The following is a 25,094-nucleotide window of genomic DNA, read 5'->3' as shown; positions in this document are numbered from 1 at the left end:
GGCTTTTGCTCCTACGTATCCTCAATTGCGATGAGGAAATCAGACCTACGTAGTTCTTGCAAAAGCGGTAAAGTCACATGTTGATTTTATGCTTTTGAACGGTCCATGTTAACCGATAAAAGCAAAGAGGACCGTTTAAGGCGTTGGACCTTAAAACGGTTTTTAGTGATTTTTCGGAAAAAAAACTTGATTTGTGAGTTGATTTTAGTCTTAGTTTCACTTTGGTTATTAATCAATTCATTCAAGGAAACTTCCAAAGAAAAACGTCCGATTGATTTTTTTTATTATTTTATTCAAAGATATTTTGATTATTTTATTATTATTTTTCAAGATATTTTGATTATTTTATTATTATTTTACTTTTTTTGGTTTAACCGAGGTTATAGCGTGAACGATCGGTTAGATTTCGTTTTAACAGTGATTAAACGAGATTACAACATAAATGATCGGTTGAAATTCATTTTATCATTTATTAGACGAGAAAATGGCTTAAATAATGGTTAAAGCACGTTAAAAACGGAAGAAAAGAAAACTGAAAGTAAACGAAATTAAAGTGAAAGTACACAAAACAAGAAATGAATTGAAAGTCTCGGATTCGAAAACTTACCCGTTGAAGAACGAAGAACGAACGAAGAACGGATGAAGAACGACGAAGAACGATGAAGAATTTCCACAGAATCGCTTACGGAAGCGTTACGGAAGTACTTCGACTTGATTTTTCTTCACGGAAACGATTTTTCCAAGCAAATTCGAAAGAGAGAGAAGTGCCAAAGGGGCTGAACATTTTGAAACAGCTCCCCCCTCCCCTATTTATAGAAAAAAAGGGAGGTGCTTGCCGCCCAAAGACTTAATGAAGAAGATTTCTAAGCGCACCCGAATTACTAAGTTCACCCCCATTTTCGTATTTTACGGAAAAGTTACGGAAGCCTTACGGAACTGTTTTCGAATTTGATTTTCATCTTTTTTCTCTTCCCTTTCACCAATGTTAAGTGGAATATGCTTACCCAAGGTTTTCGGAAATTTTACGGAAGTATTACGGAAGCCGCGGAAGCCCCGAAAACCATTTTTCAAAAACGTGGAGGAGCTTGCCGCCCAGTTGCTTCCTCCTTAAGCAACCCAACTTCCAAAATGTTCTAGAAGGGCCTAGATTTGAATTTCTATTTACACCCCTATCTTGATAAGTTCACCCCCTTACCTTTTTTGGTGATTCTTTTTTCGTAAAGTTACGGAAACTTACGAATCTCGTAACGATACTTGTTTTCTTTCCGTAATGTTACGGAACCTTGCGGATTACATAATCATCCCCCTTTTGACTTACGGAATGTTACGGAACCTCACTTAATTATGCAACGATGCTTCCATTTGATTTCCGGTGTGTCACGGAAACTTACGGATTGTGCATCAATATATTTTTTTTGGTTTTTCGGCATGTCCTGGAATTTCACAAATTGCCCAATGATGGATGCCAAGCACCTCACAAGGACCAAAGAAAGGTCGCATGTCATCAAGCAAAGATCCCCGGACGAAATTAGGGTATGACACTAGCCAAACCACATGACCATGGGATCCCCAGATTCATATTCTTTTTAAGTTTCCTCCTTTATCATTTACATGTTATTTTATTTCTATGGAAGGTAAAAGAAATAAGCTATTAAAGTAAGCAAGAAATGTAAACTAGGTGAATCCTAAGAGTGTTTGGATGACCACATTCAAGGTTCCCAACAAAACACTCACTATCCTAAGTAAAAATTGCCTAAAATTATTACACAGAAATGGAAGTTTGGTAACCTATTGGAGGCTCCCAACACACTTCCAATGAAAGGCCTTTTTGTTACAAAAACTTGAAAGCAATGAAGGTAATTAAATTGCAAATTACAAAATTACAAAACGGTCCTCAATTTTGGTGGTTGTTCTCTCTTTGGTGATTCACTCAATTTGGAGTGCTTCTTAGTCCAATAGCTCTTAAGGTGGTTGGCCCCTTGCTTCTGGACTCAAATTCTTCAAGGGATGGCACCAATCCTCCTTCCAATTCCCTATATGGCAACCCACAAACAAGGAAACAAAGAGGCAAGCAATAACCAAAGACCAAAAAAAATGAAATGAAAGCTAAACCAATGGAGTTTTAACAAGACAATTTTTCAAGGATTATTCAACAATTAAAGCAATGAAAAGGACATAGAAGCAAGCTAGGACTCAAAGAGAAACTTAGACTGGCTCTAGAGTAGAGTAAAAAAACTGAAAAAAAAAGACTCAACAAAACTCTAGCTTTGGCACTTGTCTTCACACTAATTTTGAATTGAAATTTCCAATTATAGAATAAATTTTGAGCCAAAACAACAAGCACCCTTCCCTTTCACCTTTTTTTTCTAGATACTGATTTTCCTGCCAATTGTGCGATTTTTTTGTATTTTTTCCTTTTATCCAAATCACTTGTTTCATTTTTTATAACTTTTTTCCAGATGTCTAGAAAATTCAGTAAAACTTTCAACTCAAAATTCGAAGTAACCAATTCTCAGTAATTTTTACAAGTTTGTATGTCCAAGCTGCCAGCACCAGCGATTTGTTTCTTTAAGCATGGTATATTGATTGCCTTGGGCTTACTTTCAACCTTCCTATGTATGTTGAACTCACTAGGATTGTTTATCAAAGTTTTCAGAGTTCAATATTCACTTAGGATCAACATTTCAGCCAGCAATTCAATCACCAAAACTCAAATTCACAATAGACACAATCATAAAGAAACCTAAAAGTTCAAGAAAAGGTTCACAATCAAAGACTCTCTAAGAATTTTGCATGAACATGTTAAGGACTAATTAACATGAAAGATTTGACTCAAATCAAATAATAGGCTAAAAGAATTTCATACACTCATGAACAAATGAGTTAGACAAAGAAACAAGAAAATAAAATTCAGCACAACATAAGAAATCTTATGTGACAAGTTTCATGACTAGACATGACTTCTATGACAAAACTACAATAGGTGAACAAGTCACTCTAGATTTTTGAGGTTTTCTTCTACTTTAATATTTTTGTAAGAATTTTATGGTTTAGGTTTCAGCCACAAAAAATAACAAGACAAAACTCAAAGGAACCTAAACTCAACACAATTCATGGTTCAAGAACAAGAACAAGAAATTTGAACCATAGAAAATCAAATCTAACTTCTATAGCAAGTTTAATCGGTGGAAACTCTAAAGAATCATGTTAACAACATTTAGAACAAGACATGTGAGGAGATACATGGAGAAAAATGAAGAAACAACAATGGAAGAGAAGGTAAAGCAAAAAAATTAATGGAGGTTTAAGGAGCACCTACTTGAAGCTCTTGTGCTCTGATTACCACTTGATGGAAGCTTGCTTGTGGGGCTTCTATGGAGGCTGGATCTTTGAGCTTCAATGGGGTCCTTTAATGGTGATTTTCCACCATGGAGATGCAGCAGAAGACAAAGGAAAATAGGTGAGAGGAGGCGCCATCCATTAAGGAATAAGCCATGGAAGACGGAGCTTCACCACCAAGATGAGCCTTGGATAAGAAGCTTGGAGAGGATGCTTCAATGGAGGAAAAGAAAAAGGGAGAGAAAGAGAGAGGGGGGAGCACGAAATTGAAGGAATAAAAGAGGTATAGAAGTGGAACTTTGAAGTATGTCTCACAAGACTCTCATTCATCAAAGTTACAACAAGTGTTACACATGCTTCTATTTATAGACTAGGTAGCTTCCTTGAGAAGCTTTCTTGAGAAAACTTCCTTGAGAAGCTTCTTTGAGAAAACTTCCTTGAGAAGCTAGAGCTTAGCTACACACACCCCTCTCATAACTAAGCTCACCTCCTTGAGAAGCTTCCTTAAGAAGATTCCTTAAGAAGCTAGAGCTTAGCTACACATACCTCTCTAATAGCTAAGCTCACCTCCTTGAGATGAGAAGCTAGAGCTTAGCTACACACCCACTATAATAGCTAAGCTCACCCCCATGACAAAAAACATGAAAATAACAAAAAAAAGTCCTTATTACAAAGACAACTCAAAATGCCCCGAAATACAAGGCTAAAACCCTATACTACTAGAATGGCCAAAATACAAGGCCTGGACGAAGGAATAACCTATTCTAATATTTACAAAGATAAGCGGGCTCATACTTAGCCCATGGGCTCAAAATCTACCCTAAGGCTCATGAGAACCCTAGGGCCTTTCCTTGGATCTCTAGCCCAATCTACTTGGAGTCTTCTAGCCAATGCCCTTGCGGGGTAGGATTGCATCAGCGCGTTTACCACCCAACTTGTTGTTCCTGAATGATAAAGGGCGCAGAATTCGTCTATGCGCGTTTACCACTCGACTCGCTGCTCCTGAATGATAAAGGGCGCAAAATCTGTCTCTGCGCGTTTACCACCCAACTTGTTGTTCCTGAATGATAAAGGGCGCTAAATTCGTCTATGCGCGTTTATCACCTAATTTGCGAAATCTGAATGGCAAAGGGCGCAGAATTCATCTATGCGCGTTTACCACTCGACTCGCTGCTCCTGAATGATAAAGGGCGCAAAATTTGTCTCTGCGCGTTTACCCACTCAGCTTGTTGTTCCTGAATGATAAAGGGCACAAAATTTGTTTTTGCGCATTTACCCACTCAGCTTGCTGTGTCTGAATGATAAAGGGCATATAATTTTGTTTCTGCGCGTTTACCCACTCAGCTTGCTGCTCTTGAATGATAAAGGGCACAAAATTTGTTTCTGCGCGTTTACCCACTCATCGAGCGTGTGGATGACCGTAATTGGTCTCCTCATGTCATCGGGCCCGCTGCCTCTAGATGACAAAAGGCACAAAAGATGATGTTAGTCTTTGCGTGCTATCATGCTTTGAGTCTTAGAGATAGCAAAAGAAAGTTTAAACGGATAACCACTCGGGTATCTCTGCCTGTCACGTGACTCCAGTGTTAGTATGACAGAAATTGTGGGGCGGAAGATGACGTAAATCTCCGCATGTCAACGGGTTTGTTGGCCATGAATGACAAAGGGTGCAGAAGACGACGTTAGTCTCTGCGTGCTATCATGCTTTGAGTCTTAGAGATAGCAAAAGAAAGTTTAAATGGATAACCACTCGGGTATCTCCACATGTCATGTGACTCCAGTGTCAGTATGACAGAAATTGTGGGGCGGCCGACAAAAGCGAGGCTCTTGCTCCTACGTATCCTCAATGAGGAACTCAGACCTACGTAGTTCTGGATAACTTATGAGACTAAAATAGTCTCCGTGTTTTCTTTACTAAAATGCGAACATGCTTTAGTAAAGAGACAAAATTTCCAACTGATCAAAGCAGCATATTTTTTTTTGGATGAAAAACAATGTGTCTACCGGGGAAGGAGAGTATGCTGATGAAATTTTCTCGTAACCATAAATGAGATTTTGGATGTTTAGCATTTCGCTTCTAAATGACCATTTAGAGGAAACACTGGGTTCAACAAAAATAGAAGAAAATCACTCAAAGTGTATCAATCTCACACAGGTAAGTGTTTCATCCTAATTCCAAACCATAGATATGTCATGACTTGATTTTGCAAATCATTTCCTATCAAATCAAAGATTACATGCGTGATCATGGATCAATAGGACTTTTCTTGGGGAATGATGTTTTTTGGTGGGAACTTTGGCTTTGAGTGTTTTTGGCCTTTTCCTTTTCTGTTTTTGTTTAGCGCGAGGCGAACAAGTCACCGACACACAGGATTTTGGTTGGTAATCAAAGGGAGAGGGCCACTTTAGGTCGTGGTTTCCTTTCTTTTTTTTTGTTTTCTCTCTTTTTTTCTTGGTGACAATTCTGTATTGTTTAGATATTGTCTGGTCCAAAGACCTTTCTGCATGTTTCTTCTGTTTTCTTCCGATCTTTGATCGGGGATTTTCTTTCTTCTTTTTTTTTTCTTTCTCTCCCTCTTTTAATTGGGAATTTTCTTTCCTTTTTTGCTTTCTCCCTTTCTTTGATTGGGAATTTTCCTTCTTTTTGTGTTTTCTTCCGAGGGCAAGGATTGATATTCTCACCCTGGGTCAAGGTTTATCGTAAGTTGGGATTTTGGCTCAAGGCTTGTGGATTGGCTAGACATGATATATGTCAGGGTGTTGGTCTGGTTCAGGGATAAAAGGGAATGTCCCACATTATTTCCATGACACAAATGCAACAATGATGATTTGGAAATTGTATGCAAAACTAGTCATGCATGCACCTATGCGGACACTCAAGTGTCAAACTTTTATGGTCATGTGATGCTAGGGCTCAGGATTAATTTCCTCTATTTAAGTCAACCAAGTGTTTCCAAAATATGTTATTTTATCAATTTGTGCATTCATCCAAGTCTATTTTTGGGTGTTCAGGAAAATTTTCACAGCATTCACCCGTCAGGTGTATACACATTTTTTTTCAAAAACTGGTTATGATCAGTGAATTTTTTCAAAGAAAAGCTAGAAGTCATCTCTTTTCAAAAGCATGTTGGTTTTTCAGCTAGACAACTTATTTTTCTTTTCCTTTTTTCCTTTTTATCATGTGTTTATTTCTTTTCCTTGTTTGTTTTTGTTGTTATTTTTTTGTGAGGTATTTTTGCTATATACATGCATATCCAAGGTATCTTTCTACCTAAACATACATACATATATATATATATATATATATATATATATATATATATATATATATATATATATATATATATATATATTGTGAAGTATTTTTTTGTTTACATACATGCATATCTAAGGTATTTTCACTACCTAAACATACATATATATATTTTGTGGGGTATGACTACCTTCCCGCTGCCGGCCATCCCCAGGCTGTTGTGGTGTCTCGCCTTGCGCCTGCCTGGGGAGTGCAGTACTTCTCGATGAAAGCCGGTTAATAGGGGGCTTGATGACCTTGCTGGGGGTGACAGGCACTCCGTAAAACTGACAGAGGCTCGTAATCAGCGCTCGAAACCCCAGAACCCTGTTGGACTTCTCCGGGTTCACTAGGTGTATTGCAGGCGTGATCTCTGCAAACAATACATAACATCAGAAATCAGTTGAGAGAAGTGAATACTTACCTATGCCACGACGGCATGACCTTGCTGGGGGGGACGGACACCCTGTAGGACTGATAGAGGCCCGTAACCAGAGCTGGAAACCCCAGGGCCCTGTCGGACTCCTCCGGGTCCACTGGGTGCCTTGTGGGCACAATCCCTGTAAATAGTGGATGGTATCAAAAATCAGTTTAGCCACATGCATACTTACCTATGTCAGAATGACATAGACCAACTGATACTTCCGCAGGGGGAGATCGGTATTGCGGTCGCTGGACGGAATGTTGCTAAGTAGCAACGTCATCCATATCTGTGTAAGAGTGGTCATGTTGGTGCGCATGATCCGCACTCGTCTTGTTGCAGTGGCACGGGTGAAATCTTGCCCCGATATGCATAGCAGATGCACGATAGCCTCCTCCTCTGGTTGTACTTGCATAGTTGGCCCTCCTCTAGGATCAGGGGGTGGCCTAGGAACTGATAAAAGGAAACTACTGGCCCCTTAACCGGGAGTGCAAGTCCTATGAAGTGGAGGACGTGTAGTCCACTGAAGGCGAGAGTGTGTAGCCCTCTAAAGGGGAGGTCGTGTAGTCCTTTGAAGGCGAGGGCGTGTAGCCTTCTGAAGGCGAGGATGTGTAGTCCTCTGAAGGTGAGGGTACATGACCCTCTGAAGGTGAGGGCGTGTAGCCCTCTGAAGGCGAGGACATATAGTCCTCTGGAGGCGAGGACGTAGTCCTCTGAGGGTGAGGGCGTGTAGCACTCTCAAGGGGAGGACGTATAGTCCTCTGAAGATGAGGGTGTGTAACCCTGTGAAGGTGAGAACATGTAGTCCTCTGAAGGTGAAGGCGTGTAGCCCTCTGAAGGCGAGGACGAGCAGTCCTCTGAAGACGAGGGTACTAGTACCCAAGGTTCCACCCTTATGAGAAAGCAAGAGATTGACTCATTGAGAGGGACGATCATCCCAAATTCTAAAGATTGGACATTAGATGTAGGAAATCTATCCAGTTAACATGATTTTTAGGGATGCAGATGCATGCAACCTTTGTCGTGAAATTTGGTAAATGCGGACTTCATATGAAACAATGCAATGTAATGGAAAGTTGTACAATGTTCATAACATTCTTTCCCTATTTTGTGATTTTGATTTTGATTAAATTTAATTTTTTTGGAAAACACAGATTGACTGTCCTTTTGAAAGAGGTGATAATTCATGCAACCTTATCCTATCTTTTGCAAATCTCTCCGGGAACTCCCTCAGAGTGTATGTTCTGTTTGATTTAGCTGCTTGACCATTTTGGAGTGACGACAATGGAGCCGTTTGACGTTTAATCAATCCATATAAATTCCAGGGTTTGTCCCCTTTTTTTTGTTTAAAAACATCGACGGGTGAGAACTTTTGATCTGCCCCTATGTTCACTTGAGGTACCAATTTTTATCTTTCGTCATGACCTTGTAACTGGGAACCTATTAGGTGAGAACTTCTAATTTGCCCCTAGGTTTACTTGAGGCTCATGCACGATGCCCCTCATTGCCCCAGTGTAGGGCTTTGAGGTACCAATCGTTGTCTTTCGTAACAGGGAACCTATTGGGTGGGAACTTCTAATTTGCCCCTAGGTTTACTTGAGGCTCATGCATGATGCCCCTCATTGCCCTAGTGTAGGGCTTTGAGGTATCCATCTTTGTTTTCACAACCCATAGCAAGGAAGACTGAAAGAAGCGATTGATTCTTGCAAAAGGAATTTTCCAAGGACGAGAAATAGTTGAAGGATTTTTTCAATCGACGGATTAAGTCAAATGACTCCTATTCTTGATAACTCACTTCTGTCTAAAAGAAAAAAATTTCTGGAATGATAAAATGAGGTCACATGAACGTATATATTTTACTTGAAAACACAGTCAATCAAATGCTTTTTTTATTTTTATTTTGAAACTTATTTTTGCTTTACTTGTCGTTTTACGGCACCTTCACCAAATGTGTAGCACGAGTAATTTCTGATTGAACGGTCTTGGAAGTCCAAACTCAGGAGCGCAAGTCGCCTGAGCAAACAGACCAATGGCTAGCACCCACATTCCGATGAAAGTTTGAATAAGCAAAGATGTGTTTGTGAGAGGACGAGGGACAAAGATATCAAATTCATCCATTTTATTTAGCATTGTAACTGTGATTTATAATAATGGCATAAACTTGAAAATCCTGGTGAGTCATTAGAGACATCTAACATCAGCTTTCAAAATTGCCCCATGTGTGGTGTCGCTTGTCAATGCCAGGACTCATACGCGATTCTCCTCAAATTTCAGCCAGCCCGCATCAATTTAGACTTTGCACCTTACGCTTCAGGGTCATACAATGCTCAATGGAATGCCTCGGGGCTCCTCCATGATAAGCACACATTGTGTTTGAGTCGTACCCTCGAAAAAATGGAGGTTGAGGAAACCTAGCAGGGGTTATGGCTACCATTGCAGTATCAAGTAGATATGGGAGCAAGTCAGCATAGGACACCGGAATTGAGGTGAATTCTACAGGCTTTTTCACTGCAAAATTCATTTCTTGGTTGGTGTTTTGGTTTGTGCTAAAGGTGGTGTTCGTCATTGGAAGTGTGGTAGACAGGCTTTGTGGTTGATTTAGGGATGGCCTTTGTGGATAACTGGGTGGTGGGTAAGGAGAGGGTTTGTTATTGGCTGAGTAATGACATTGTTGGTGTCATACCCTAATTTCGTCCGGGGACCTTTGCTTGATGACATGCAACTTTTGTTTGGTCCTTGTATGGTGCTTGGCACCCATCATTAGGCAATTTGTGAAATACCGGGAAATGCCGGAAAACAAAAGAAAATATTGATGCACAATTCGTAAGGTTCCGTGACACACCGGAAATCAAATGGAAGCATCGTTGCACAATTAGTGAGGTTCCGTAATATTCCGTAAGTCAAAAAGGGGATGATTATGTAATCCACAAGGTTCCGTAACATTACGGAAAGAAAACATGTATCGTTACGAAATTCGTAAGTTTCCGTAACTTTACGAAAAAAGAATCACCAAAAAAAAGGCAGGGGGGTGTACTTAGTAAAAATGGGGGTGCAAATAGCAACCAGGCCCACTTGGGCCCTCCAGAAGATTCCTCCAGAAGGCTGTTGCTTCTGGAGGAAGCAACCCTGCTCGCCTGGGCGAGCTGGGTAGCAAGCTTCTCCCCCAATTTTCTATAAATAGGGGGAGAAGTGAAGTGAAAAAGGGTTCAGCCCCTTAGGCACTTCTCTCTCTTTCGAATTTGCTTGGAAAAATTGTTTCCGTGAAGAAAATCTGAGCCAAGGCTCTTCCGAAACGTTTCCGTGAGTGATTTCGCGAAGGTTTTCGACCGTTCTTCGACGTTCTTCATTCGTTCTTCATCGTTCTTCAGTCTTCAACGGGTAAGTACCTCAAACCAAGCTTTTTGATTCATTCTATGTACCCGTAGTGGTCCACATTTGGTTTCATGTATTTTTATTCTCGTTTCATTTACTTTTTATACCCCCTGTTGACGTGCTTAAGCCATTTTATTTAAGTCATTTCTCGCTTAACCTAAAAATAAAATAAGTTTCCACCGATCGTTTGAATTGTATTATCCGTAAACTTTGGTTGAAATGAATTCCGACCGATCGGTCGTGGCGTAACCACGTTGGAAATCAAAAAAAGAGGTAAATAATAATATAATAGTAAAAATACCTTTTAGTAAAATAAAGCAAAAAATCAATTGGACGTTTTCTCTTTGGGATTTAGGGTTTAGGTTGCGACAGTTGGCGACTCCACTGGGGACTGTTTTTAGAGAGTTAGGCCATTTAATCTTGTGCAATGCTTTACCATGACTTACTCCTTTGTTGGTTTCCCTTCATTATGTTCTTGTGTATATAAACTCTTTTTTGCTTTTAGTGCGTTTTAAAATGTATGCATGAGGTAAAAATTTATTCATTTCATGCACACAAACACCAACACTATTTGCACACACTGTGAGTTGAAAAAGGGCCCTATACCCGGGTTCATAGGAACATAAGGAGTGGAGGTGAATCTGTGATCATGCTAGGTCTCCGACTTGCTTGATTACAGTGAACCCTCATCTAGAGTTTTTCTCTTTGAAGACATATTGTTGCTAGTTGTCCCTACTACTGCTGTATGTTCTTCGAAGGGGATAATACCTCTAGAAATCATCAAGAGAGATATCACTACCTTGGGGGTTATCACTAAATGCCTAGTTAGCTCTCTCCCTTATAGGTCCCTTAAATAGGGGCACGGAGCAAACACGCCGCGTGCCATTTTTCACACTACCATGCATAATTATCACGTACCCTTTTGCTTATATTTTTTGAATATTGTCGTACTATGTACATTCCCGTATTGTACCTTTCGCATATGCATCATGTGCGGGTTCCGTCTTAATCCCCTCTCTTGGGCAAACCAACGGAGGGTCCGTGTCACCTTCTTAAATACATACGTTGGGCACTTTGCTGCCCAAACGTTGTATCCAAGAAGGAAACAATTTCTCGGGCTCCCGTATTCGTAAATTGCATCTGTGTCATATGCATTTCTTCATGCATTCATCCATTCCACCCATGATAGATGTCAGAGTTTTGATTCGCACTAGATTTTATTTCACTTTAGTAAAACATGGGATCAAGTCAAAAGCCTTCGCTTAAAAAGAGGTTCTATCAAGTCAAAATCAAGGGCTTAGAGGTCACTAGTTTACGAGAGTTGGGGCAATTAATGGGTCAACTTCAACGGCAAGCCTTCCGCAAAGCCTATGGTAAGATTTGGGACCTAGCTAGGGTAGAAGTCTCCATGGAACCGATTGCATCCCTTTCCCAGTATTATGACCAGCCCCTAAGGTGCTTCACATTTGAGGACTTCCAGCTAGTGCCGACTGTGGAAGAGTTTGAAGAAATCCTGGGATGCCCACTGGGAGGAAGGAAGCCATATCTTTTCTTTGGGTTCTATCCCTCCACGACAAGAGTTGCCAAGGTAGTGAAAATCTCAACACAAGAGTTGGACCAGGTAAAGCAAAACAGGAATAGGGTGGTCGGAGTACCAAGGAAGTGTTTGGAGGAAAGGGCAAAGGCCTTGGAAAATCAAGGCAAATGGGCTTTCTTTTATTGACATCTTGGCACTTTTGATCTTTGGAGTTGTCCTCTTTCCGAATATGGAAGGGTTAGTGGACCTAGCAGTGATTGACGCTTTCCTCGCCTTTCATCATGGCGAGGAAAGCCCGATCGTCACCATTTTGGCCATGTATGACACGTTCGACCGGGGATGTGAAAAGAGCGGTGCAAGAATTGTTTGTTGTGCACTGGCTCTCTATGTGTGGTTGGTTTCGCACCTTTTTCTCCAAGAAGGTAGGCCCGTCTATCCGCTACAAGGTCACTGCTCGTGCGTCGAAAAAAGAAAGACGAATTGGGACCAACTCTTGGCTAGCATAGAGGGGCGTCTGTTAATTGGTTCCCTCGCTAGAAGGAAGGAAGAATCAGGATTCTATCTTCATGCGAAGGATTTCCAAATGTTCCCTTAATGGGAACAAGGGGTTGTATTAATTATAATCCCGGCCTTGCCATAAGACAGCTTGGCTACCCCATGAGAGGAGTGCCATCAGACGAAAGCATCACGCCTTTCATCGCACGGGGTTTCAGTGACCACAACGCGAGGGTACTCCAAGGAGTTCGCAAGGCATGGGATGCGGCGTGAAGAAAGGACAGAGAGCTTAGGGGAAGCAGTAATGGGATCATCGGCGGCTATCATAAGTGGCTGAGAGTCCGAACACAAGGATTGGATTGGCTCCCAAATCTAAAGACTGTGAGAGACGATGAGGTTAAAGCTTCGGAAGAAAGTGATGAGGTACAAGCCCTAAAGGCAGAGCTTGAAAGAGCCCGGGTAGTCGAAGAGAAGTTCAAGTCCATAGCCATCAAAGTCTGAAGAGAGTATGATGAACTAAGGGACGTCAATATGGCCACAGCTGAAGCCTTGGAACGAGAAACCAAGAAGGCCCGAAAGGAAGAACACGACCAAAGCAAAGTTTTGAGGGGCTTTATAGGGCAGCAATAGTGAGCTCAAGCTCCGAAGAGGTGAAAGGAATCATCACGGGTCAAAGGCATGATCTTGAAGGACGAGCTAAAGGCTTGCCTTAGGTCGAAAAGAAATTTGTCCCAACAGTTAAGCGAGACTGAAGGGAATATGTGGGCCATCATCGATGAGTGCAAAGAGAAGCTAAATCTAGCGACGACTCACGAGCAAAGGCTAGAGGATGAGTACGCCAAGATATCACTAGAAAGGGAAGCAAGGGAAAGGGTAATTGATTCATTGCACCAAGAGGCAACAATGTGGATGGACCGATTTGCTCTTACTTTGAATAGGAGTCAAGAACTTCCCCGATTGCTAGCCAAGGCCAAAGCAGTGGCGGACACCTACTCCGCCCCCGAGGAGATCCACGGACTTCTCAGCTATTGTCAGCATATGATAGACTTAATGGACCATATGATTAGAAACCGCTAGGATGTTTGTATTGTTGCTCAGATCTTGACTAGTTATAACTTTTTGAATAAAATGAGTTTATCCCACGTTTTTACTCCAAAAATCAGTGCGAATCAAGTCACTCCCGCATTTTATCTCTAGCATGCATTGTATGTTGGTCTCGTCCTTTGTCATGGGAAGCCGGATGGTCCATATCACCTTCTTAATTAGGCACATGGGACACTGCGCCCCCAAATGCGCAAGTAAGAAGAGATAATTTTCCGGGCTCTCGTGTCCGTAAATGCATTCATATCATGCATCGCATAAACATCTCTTCATGGCATCATAATGAACATATCGTTCCTGCATTTGTCTGTTATCATATTACAGACTCACATTTTGCATGAGTCATGGCATCATCATGCATATACGTTCAACAAACTTTTTGATCTGCAAAATTGCATACCATTTGTTTTCATGTTTGCTCATCCTTGCGTTTTCCTCTACAAAACAAAAACAAAAAAGGGGAAGCGTGAAACTTCACACTACATTCTTAGTTGCATGTGTTAGGCACCATGAGCCAACCATGTTGGGATCATAAACCCATTTCTAAAAAAAAAAAAAACACACACAACAACAAAACAAAATAATTGAACATGGTACCGAATGCATGGTTAACTAGGAAATGGTGTTTCTTCGGGCATCTCAATTTCATAATTACATTTTCCGTGCATAAGCTTAAAGTATGCCCGAGTCATTCATCCCTATGAGATGTTGTTGAAGTATTGGCGATCAGAATTGCCATTCCTTGGATTATAGGGTTGAACCAAGCTCATGCTTTTACAAAAAGGTTCATCAAGTCAAGTTGAAATATGGAAGCAACCGTCTTGCAAAATTGGGGCAAAAGATGAATCGAGTCACATCACTGCTTCGTCTACTGCCAAACATATTTAGGATTGTTGATGTCCTTGTTACTTCCAGTTTCACCTTGACAAAGATGTCATGGACCATGTTGAAAATCTAAATTGATTCAACCCCATGTCCTGCGTAAAAATTTGCAATACTTCAACTGTACATCATTCGCATACATCCATGCTTTTCATTGGTTGCATTGCTCATTGCATTCTTTCCTTGAAAAATAAAATAAAATAAAATAAAATGAACTTAATCATTGTTATCAAAAAGAAAAGGACACGCTTTACGGCGCCCTTACCGAACTCGTGCTAGAGCTAGAGTAATGGGTGAAGCAGAGGAGGTGCAAGAGAAGATGAAGGCCGACATGGAGGCCATGAAAGAGCAAATGGCCACAATGATGGAGGCCATGATGAGCATGAAGAAGATAATGGAAGCCAATGCGGTTATAGTTGCCGCTACTAGCGCTGTCGCTAAGGTGAACCCGATGCTCCTATCTGGCCTCAAGCAAATGAATCATCCAACCTCAAATATGATAGGCAAAGATTTGGGAAGTACAGATGACCCCATGATGTGCAAATTCAAAACAAGCACGCCTTCCCGCCATATGGCTTGCCTCCCAAACTATACACCACCCAATGTGGCATACACTCTCAATGAAAATCTTAATAACTCCACTCCGATACTCATTGAGAACCAATAACCTCAATCTGATCAGGCACATATCTCTCAAACCATGGGGGAGACACATGAAATTCCCCACCACAATCTAGCTGACTTCGAGCCTTGGCTCGGATATGCCACTGAAGGACAAGCAGTTGGTGGTATACCCTTTGAAAACACTTTGGAGGGCCCTCAGTTTCGCCCACAACCACAACCATTGCATTTTGCGGTGGGAAGAGCCCCTCCTGCTATGGCCGAAAAGGGAAAGGCGGATCATCTAAAGGAAAGGCTCAGGGCCATTGAAGGAGGCGAAGATTATGCCTTTGCTAACCTAGAAAAGTTGTTCCTAATACCCAAACATGGTCATTCCCAAGTTCAAGGTGCTGGACTTTGCCAAGTACAAAGGGACTACTTGCTCCAAGAACCACTTAAAGATGTATTGTCGGAAGATGGGGGCATACGCAAAAGATGAGAAACTGCTGATATATTTTTCCTAAGAAAGTTTACTAGGACAACTGTCACCTGGTATACTAACTTAGGAACCTTCCTGAGTCCATTCTTGGAAGGACCTAATGGTTGCCTTCGTTAGGCAGTGTCAGTACAATTCTGATATGGTTCCGAATAGGATGCAACTACAAAAAGTGTGCAAAAAGGGGGCACGAATCTTTCAAAGAATACGCCCAAAGATGGAGAGACTTGGCAACTCAAGTAGCACCCCCAAAAACAGAGAAAGAGATTATCACAATGATAGTAGACACGTGACCGATGTTCTACTATGAAAAAAATGGTGGGTTACACACCTTCAAGTTTTACAGATTTGGTCTTCGTCAGCAAAAAGATCGAAGTGGATCTGAAAAGAGGCAAATTTAATCATCCTGCTTGGACGAATGAGAAAACTAGGGCAAATAAAGAGGGTGAGGATGAGGGAGAAACTCATGCTGTGACTGCCATTCCTGTACGGCCAAGTTTCCCACCAACCCAACAATGTCTTTACTCAGCCAATAACAAACCTTCTCCTTACCCACCGCCCAGTTATCCACAAAGGCCATCCCTAAATCAACCACAAAGTCTGTCTACCGCACTTCCAATGACGAACACCACCTTTCGCACAAACCAAAAACACCAACCAAAAAATGAATTTTTGCAGCGAGAAAGCTTGTAGAATTCACCCCAATTCCAGTGTCCTATGCTAACTTGCTCCCATATCTACTTGATAATTCAATGGTAGCCATAACCCTAGCCAAGGTTCATCAACCTCCATTTCTCCGAGAATACGACTCGAACGCAACGTGTGCTTGTCACGGAGAAGCCCTGGGGCATTCCATTGAGAACTGAAAGACCCTGAAGCATAAGGTGCAAAGTCTAATTGATGTGGGCTGGCTGAAATTTGAGGAGAATCGCTTGTTGAATCCTAACACTGACAAGCGACACCACACATGGGGCAATTTTGAAGGCTGATTTTAGGTGTCTCTAATGACTCATCATGATTTCCAAGTTTATGCCATTATTGTAAACCACAGTTACAATGCTAAAATGAATGAATTTGACATCCTTGTCTCTCTCATCCTTTCACAAACACATCTTTGCTTATTCAACTTCCACCGGAATGTGAGTGTAAGCCATTGGTTTGTTTGCTCTAAGCGACCTGCGCTCTTGAGTGTTAACTTCCAAGACCGTTCAATCAGAGATTGCTCGTCCTGCACGTTGGTGGGGGTGCCGTAAAACAATGAGTAAAGTTCAAAACAAATAAGTTTAAAAAAAAAGGGGAAAGCATTTGATTAACTGTGTTTTCAAGACGTTCATGTGACCTCATTTTAACATTCCAGAAAGTTTGTCTTTTTAGAGAGAAGTGAGTTATCAAGAATAGAATGTTGGACAAATGGCCTCAGTTACCTTAAGAAAAAGGGGGGGGGGGTTGAATTAAGATACAAAGACTATTCCCCAATTAAACTTTCGCTCTCTCTTTTCGGATTAACAATGCACCCTTAACATAAATTACTCAAAAGACAATTCAAAATAAACTTCTTTGAAGAAAAAGATAAATAGCAATAAATAAAAGAAGTTTAAGGGAAGAGAGGAATGCAAACTTGATTTATACTAATTCGGCCACTTCCCGTACCTACGTCCAGTCCTCAGGCAACCCACTTGAGATTTTTCACTCTCTTTGTAAAACTCCTTTTACAAAGCCTGAACCACACAGGGACAACCCTTCCCTTGTGTTCAGGAATCCTTTACAACAAGAGACCCACGGTCTCTTAATGCCTTTTCAGAAATAAGAAGAAGAGAAGAAGAAATCTCTCTTAAAAGAGATAGATTGTACAATGAAGACCAATCAAAATTCCCTATTGAATATGCAAGTGGTTGACCAAGGAATCTTTTTGAGAGGATAAGACAGTTCAGTTCAGAAAAACTCTTAATCTTTTGAGAGGATAAACTTTTTGAGCAATGAAAACTCTATTTAAATTAGCGCTTCCAAGCCACCTTTGATGGCCATTCATAAACCATTTGAATAGATGTGACTTGGAAATTATTTTCCGAAAATCCCCTCTGGTAATTGATTACAAGACTTATGTAAACAATTATAGGTTTTGAAATTTGAATTAAAACGTTAAAAAAAAACTGCTGGTAATCAATTACCATCCATGTGTAATCGATTACACATTATAAATTTTGAATTCAAATTTCTAGTGACTGTTATAAACATTTTCAGCTGCTGGTAATCGATTACCAGAGGGCAAATCTCAATTTGAAATGATAGAATTCTTTGGTCAAACCTTTTGTTTTTTCAATTTGGAAACTTCTTCCTAAGATTCTAGAGATCAACTTGATCATATATCTTGATTTTCTTGGATTCTTGTCTTGAATAAAACTTAGAAGCACTTGATCCTTTAGCATCATCAAGACATCAAAACATCTTGCTTCTACATAGGAGTCATTTGACTTAATCCATCAACTGAAAAATCCTTCAACTATTTCTCGTCCTTGGAAAATTCTTTTTGCAAGAATCAGTTGCTTCTTTCATTCTTCCTCACTACGAGGTTGTGAAAACAAGACAACAATTGGTACCTCTAAGCCCTACACTAGGGCAACGAAAGGCACCATGCAAAAACCTCAAGCGAACCTAGGGGCAGATTAGAAGTTTTCACCCAATAGGTTCCCGGCTACAAGGTCATGACGAAAGATAACAATTGGTACCTCAAAGCCTTACACTGGGGCAATGAGGGGCATCGTGCATGAGCCTTAAGTGAATATAGGGGCAGATCAAAAGTTCACACCCGTCGATGTTTTTAAACAAGAAAAAAAAAGGGGAGACAAGCCCTGAAATTTCAATAGATTAATTAAACATCAAACGGCTCCATTCCCGTCACTCCAAAACGGTCAAGTGACTAAATCAAACAGAACATACACTCTGAGGGAGTTCCCGGAGAGATTTGCAAAAAGATAGGATGAGGTTGCATGAATTATCACCTCTTTCAGAAGGACAGTCAATCTGTGTTTTCCAAAAAATTAAATCAAAATCAAAATCACAAAATAGGGAAAGAATGTCATGAACGTTGTACAACTTTCCATTACATTGCATTGTTTCATATGAAGTCTGCATTTACCGAATTTCAAGACAAAGGTTGCATGCATCTGCATCCCTAAAAATCATGTTAACTTCATAGATTTCCTACATCTAATATCCAGTCGTGTGGATTTGGGATGACCGACCCTCTCGATGAGTCGATCTCTTGCTTTCTCATATGGGTGAACTCTTGGGTACTAGTTACCCTCACCGTCAGAGGACTACACGTCCTCACCTTCAGAGGGCTACACGCCCTCACCTTCAGAGGGCTACACGCCCTCGCCTTCAGAGGACTGCACGTCCTCACCTTCAGAGGACTACACGTCCTCACCTTGAAAGGACTACACGTCCTCGCCAACAGAGGGTTGCACGCCCTCACCTTGAGAGGACTACACGTCCTCACCATCAGAGGGCTGCACGCCCTCACCTCCAGAGGACTACATGTCCTCGCCTTGAGAGGGCTACATGCCCTCACCTTGGGTACTAGTTACCCTCACCGTCAGAGGACTACACGTCCTCGCCTTTAAAGGACTACACGTCCTCGCCAACAGAGGGCTGCACGCCCTCACCTTTAGAGGACTACACGTCCTCTCCAGCAGAGGGCTGCACGCCCTCACCTTGAAAGGACTACACGTCCTCGCCAACAGAGGGCTGCACGCCCTCACCTTGAGAGGACTACACGTCCTCACCATCAGAGGGCTGCACGCCCTCACCTCCAGAGGACTACATGTCCTCGCCTTGAGAGAGCTACACGCTCTCACCTTGGGTACTAGTTACCCTCACCGTCAGAGGACTACACGTCCTCACCTTTAGAGGACTACACGTCCTCGCCAACAGAGGGCTGCACGCCCTCACCTTTAGAGGACTACACGTCCTCGCCAACAGAGGGCTGCACGCCCTCACCTTTAGAGGACTACACGTCCTCGCCAACAGAGGGCTGCACGCCATCACCTTGAAAGGACTACACGTCCCCGCCAACAGAGGGTTGCACGCCCTCACCTTGAGAGGACTACACGTCCACGCCAACAGAGGGCTGCACGCCCTCACCTTGAAGAGGACTACACGTCCTCACCAACAGAGGGCTGCATGCCCTCACCTCCAGAGGACTACACATCCTCGCCTTGAGAGGGCTGCACGCCCTCACCTTTAGAGGGCTACGTGTCCTCATTTTCAGTGTGCTCCACATCCGCACCTTAAGAGAGTTTAAGGTCCTCTGTCCTTAAATGCTTAACCGAGACTTGCACTCCCGGTTAAGGGACCAGTAGTTTCCTTTTAACGGTTCCTGGGCCACCCCCTGATATTGGAGGAGGGCCAACTGTGCGAGCACAACCAGAGAGGGAGGCTATCACACTGCTACTATGCATACCGGGGCAAGATTTCACTCGTGCCGCTGCAAAGAGACGAGTGCGGATCATGCGCACCAACATGACCACTCTTACACAGATATAGATGACATTGCTACTTAGCAATATTCTGCCCAGCGACCGCAGAAGGATGTTGCTTCTGGAGGAAGCAACCCTGCTCGCCTGGGCGAGCTGGGTGGCAAGCTTCTCCCCCAATTTTCTATAAATAGGGGGAGAAGTGAAGTGAAAAAGGGTTCAGCCCCTTAGGCACTTCTCTCTCTTTCGAATTTGCTTGGAAAAATTGTTTCCGTGAAGAAAATCCCAGCCGAGGCGCTTCCGAAACGTTTCCGTAACGTTTCCGTGAGTGATTTCGCGAAGGTTTTCGACCGTTCTTCGACGTTCTTCATTCGTTCTTCATCGTTCTTCAGTCTTCAACGGGTAAGTACCTCAAACCAAGCTTTTTGATTCATTCTATGTACCCGTAGTGGTCCACATTTGGTTTCATATATTTTTATTCTCGTTTCAATTACTTTTTATACCCCCTGTTGACGTGCTTAAGCCATTTTATTTAAGTCATTTCTCGCTTAACCTAAAAATAAAATAAGTTTCCACCGATCGTTTGAATTGTATTATCCGTAAACTTTGGTTGAAATGAATTCCGACCGATCGGTCGTGGCGTAACCACGTTGGAAATCAAAAAAAGAGCTAAATAATAATATAATAGTAAAAATACCTTTTAGTAAAATAAAGCGAAAAATCAATTGGACGTTTTCTCTTTGGGATTTCTCATTCTTAATCGAATTGACTAATAACTAAAGTGAAACTAAAGCTAAAATCAACTCGCCTAGTCAAGCTCGTCCAAAAAAATAGGTTTTTGAAGTTTATCATTTCAATTTCTTACTAAGTAAAATGGATCATTTTTAAGGTCTAACGCCTTAAAATGATCACCTTTTTAAGTAAAAAGGAATCACTTGATAGGAAAGAACTACGTAGGTCTGATTTCCTCATCGCAATTGAGGAATACGTAGGAGCAAAGGGAAACACCCTTGTCGACCACAAAAAGAGAAAAAATATAAAAAGGGTATAAAGGATATAAAGACATAAAAAGGGAATGTAAAAATCAAAGTCATGTTTGCACATTCGATTAAAGGTTGCCGTCCCTTGGGACGGACGTGTGGGGTGCTAATACCTTCCCCGTGCGTAAATACAACTCCCGAACCTTTCACTTTAAAGTTCGTAGATCGCGTCTTTTCCGGGTTTTCCGACGTTTTCCTCAAATAAACGTTGGTGGCGACTCCGCGCGTATTCCTTTCGTGGAACACGCATCCCGCGAGTCACGTGTCGCCCTCCCGCCAAAGGGTAGGTTGCGACAGTTGGGCTGGTGGGAAGTTTGGCCATGTAGGAATGGCAGTCTCAGCATGGGTTTCTCCCTCATCCTCACCCTCTTCATTTGCCCCAATTTTTTCATTCGTCCAAGCAGGATGATTAAATTTGCCTCTTTTTAGACCCACTTCAATCCTTTCATCGGCAAAGACCAAATCCGCAAAGCTTGAAGGTGCATACCCCACCATTTTTCATAGTAAAACACTGGTGATGTGTCTACTATTATTGTGATAATCTCTTTCTCCGTCATTGGAGGTGCCACTTGAGCTGCCAGGTCTCTTCACCTTTGGGCGTATTCTTTGAAAGATTTGTGCCCTTTTTTGCACACGTTTTGTAGTTGCATCCTATCCGGAGCCATATCAGAATTGTACTAACACTGCCTAACGAAGGCAACCATTAGGTCCTTCCAAGAATGGACTCAGGAAGGTTCCAAGTTAGTGTACCAAGTAGCAGCTACTCCAATAAGACTTTCTTGGGAAAAATGTACCAATAGTTTCTCATCTTTTGTGTATGCCCCCAATCTTCTGACAATACATCTTTAGATGGTTCTTGGGGCAAGTAGTCCCCTGATGCTTGTCAAAGTCCGGCACCTTGAACTTGGGAATGACCATGTTCGGGTACTAGGAACAACTCTTCTATGTCAGTAAAGGCATAACCTCAGCCTCCTTCAATGACCCTGAGCCTTTCCTCTAGATGATCCAACTTTCCCATTTCTACCATAGCATGAGGGTTTTTAATCATTGTGGAATGTGAGGGGTGTGGTTGTGGGTGATACTGAGGGCCCTCCAAAGTGTTTTGCAGGGGTATATCACCAACTGCTTGCCCGTCAGTGGCATATCCGAGGCAAGGCTCGAAGTCGGCTAGATTGTGGTGGGGCATTTATGTGCCTTCCTCTTGGGTCAAGAGACATGTGCATGATCAGATTGAGGTTGTTGGCTCTCAACGAGTATAGGAGTGGAGTTATTGACATTCTCATTGGGAGTGTACGCCACATTGGGTGGCGTATAGTTGAGAGGGAAGCCATATGGCGGGAAAGCGTGCTCATTTTGAATTTGCACATCATGGGGGCCGCCCGTACTTCCTAAATCTTTGCCTACCATATCTGAGGTTGGATGATTCATTTGGTTGAGATTAGATGGGGGCATCGGGTTCACCTTAGCAACATCCCTGGTAGCGGCTACTGCAACCGCATTGGCTTCATGCTCATCATGGCCTCCATCATTATGGCCATTTGCTCTTTCATGGCCACCATGTCGGCCTTCATCTGCTCTTGCGCCTCCTCTACTTCACCCATTGCTCTAGCTCTAGCACAGGTTTGGTAAGGGCACCGTAAAGCGTGTTCTTTCTTTTTTATAACAATGATTAAGTTCATTTTTATTTTATTTTATTTTTTATTTATTTTTTTCAAGGAAAGAATGCAATGAGCAATGCAACCAATTTGAAGTATTGCGAATTTTTACGCAGGACACGGGGTTGAATGAATTTAGATTTTCAACATGGTTCATGACATCTTGGTCAAGGTGAAACTGGAAGTAACAAGGACATCAACAGTCCTAAATGTGTTTGGCAGTAGACGAAGCAGTGATGTAACTCGATTCATCTTTTGCCCCAATTTTTGCAAGATGGTTACTTCCATACTTCAACTTGACTTGATGAACCTTTTCGTAAAAGCCTGAGCTTAGTTCAACCCTATAATCCAAGGAATGGCAATCCTGATCTCCAATACTTCAACAACCTTTCATAGGGATGAATGACTCGGGCATACTTTAAGCTATGCATGGAAAATGTAATTATGAAATTGAGATGCCTGAAGAAACATCGTTTCCTAGTTAACCAAGCATTAGGTACCATGTTCACTCATTTTGTTTTTAAGTGAAACGGGTTTATGATCCCAACATGGTTGGCTCATGGTACCGAATATATGCAACCAAGAATGTATCATGAATTTTCATGATTCCCTTTTTGTTTTTGTTTTGTAGAGGAAAATGCAAGGACCACGCATGAGCGAATGTGAAAACAAAAGGTATGTAGTTTGTAGAACAAAAAGTATGTTGAACGCATATGCATGATGATGCAATGACTCATGCGATATGTTCATTATGATGCCATGAAGAGATGCTTATGCGATGCATGATATGAATGCATGCTAGAGATGAAATGCGGGAGTGATTTGATTTGCACTGATCTTTGGAGTAAAAACATGGGATAAACTCATTTTATTCAGAAAGTTATAACTAGTCAAGATCTGAGCGACAATACAAACTTCCTAGCGGTTTCTAATCATATGGGCCATCAAGTCTATCATATGCTGACAATAGCTGAGAAGTCCGTGGATCTCCTCGGGGGCGGAGTAGGTGTCCGCCATTGGCTTGGCCTTGGCTAGTAGTTGGGGATGCTCTTGACTCCCGTTCAAGGTAAGGGCAAATCGGTCCATCCACATCGTTATCTTTTGATGTAGCGAGTCGATCACCCTTCCTCTAGCCTCATTTTCCGCGTACACTCGGGCATACTCGTCCGCCACTTTGTGCTCATGGGCCGTGGCTAGATTTAATTCTTCTTGGTACTTGTTGACGATGGCTAACATGTTGGTCTTTGTCTCGCATAAATGCTGAGACAAGTTTCTCTTGGACCTTGAGCAAGCAGCTAACTCCTCTTTCAAGACCATGCTATGTGCTCGTGACTGGTCTCTCTCTTCCCTTCGAAGCTTGAGCTCACTGTTGCTGCCCCACAAAGCTCCACGAAATTTGTCTCGGCCATGCTCTTCCTTGCGAGCCCTCTTGGTTTCTTGTTCAAGGGCTTTTGCGGTAGCTGTATTTATATCTCTCAATTCGGCATTCTCCTTTCGGATCCTAAGAGCCACTGATTTGAACCTTTCTTTGACTGTTTGAGCTTGCTCGAGTTCTGCCTTAAGGGCCTGCACCTCTTCGTCTTCCTCTGGTGCCTCAACTTCCTCCCTTTTAGCGGTTCTCAAACTTAGGAGCCAATCCAAACCTTGCACGTGGGCTCTCAACCACTTACGGTAGCCACCGATGGGCCCATTGTTACTGCCCCTGAGTTCTTTGTCCTTCTTTTGCACCACCTCCCATGCCTTGCGGACCTTCTGAAGTATCTCCACGTTGATCTTATTGAAACCTCATGAAATGATAGGTGCGATCTCTTCCTCTAGTGGTGCCCCTCTCATAGGGTAGCCAAGTTGTCTTATAGCAAAAATGAGATTGTAACTAATGCAACCCCTCGTCCCTATCAAGGGAACATTTGGGAATCCTCCGCACGAAATAAGAATCCTGGTTCTTCCTTCTTTCCATCGAGGGAACCAGTTGACAGACGCTCCTTCTTTGTTTGCTAAGAGTTGGTCCCAATTTGCCCCTCCTTTCTCTGTGCATGAACGGTGGCTTTCTAGCGGGCAAGCATGCCTCACCTCTTGGCGAAAAAGGTGCGAAACCAACCAGAGTCGGAGTACAACAAACAATCCTCGTATTGCTCTTTTCACATCTTCGGTCGAAGGTGTCATATAGGTCGGCTAGCATAGTGACAACCGGGCTTTCCTTGTGGTTATGATAGGTGAGAAAAGCGTCGATCGCTGCCAGGTCCACCAACCCATCCACATTCGGAAAGAGGACTCCTCCGAAAATCAACAGTGCAAGGATATCTATGAACGGGGCCCACTCGCCTTTACCTGACAAGTTTCTTGCTTTTGCCTCCAAACATTTTCTCGGTATTCCAACCACCCCATTTTC

Source organism: Glycine max, chromosome 6 (assembly GCF_000004515.6).
Source record: "Glycine max cultivar Williams 82 chromosome 6, Glycine_max_v4.0, whole genome shotgun sequence".
Classification (NCBI taxonomy): domain Eukaryota; kingdom Viridiplantae; phylum Streptophyta; class Magnoliopsida; order Fabales; family Fabaceae; genus Glycine; species Glycine max.
Note: the sequence above shows the minus strand (reverse complement) of the source record.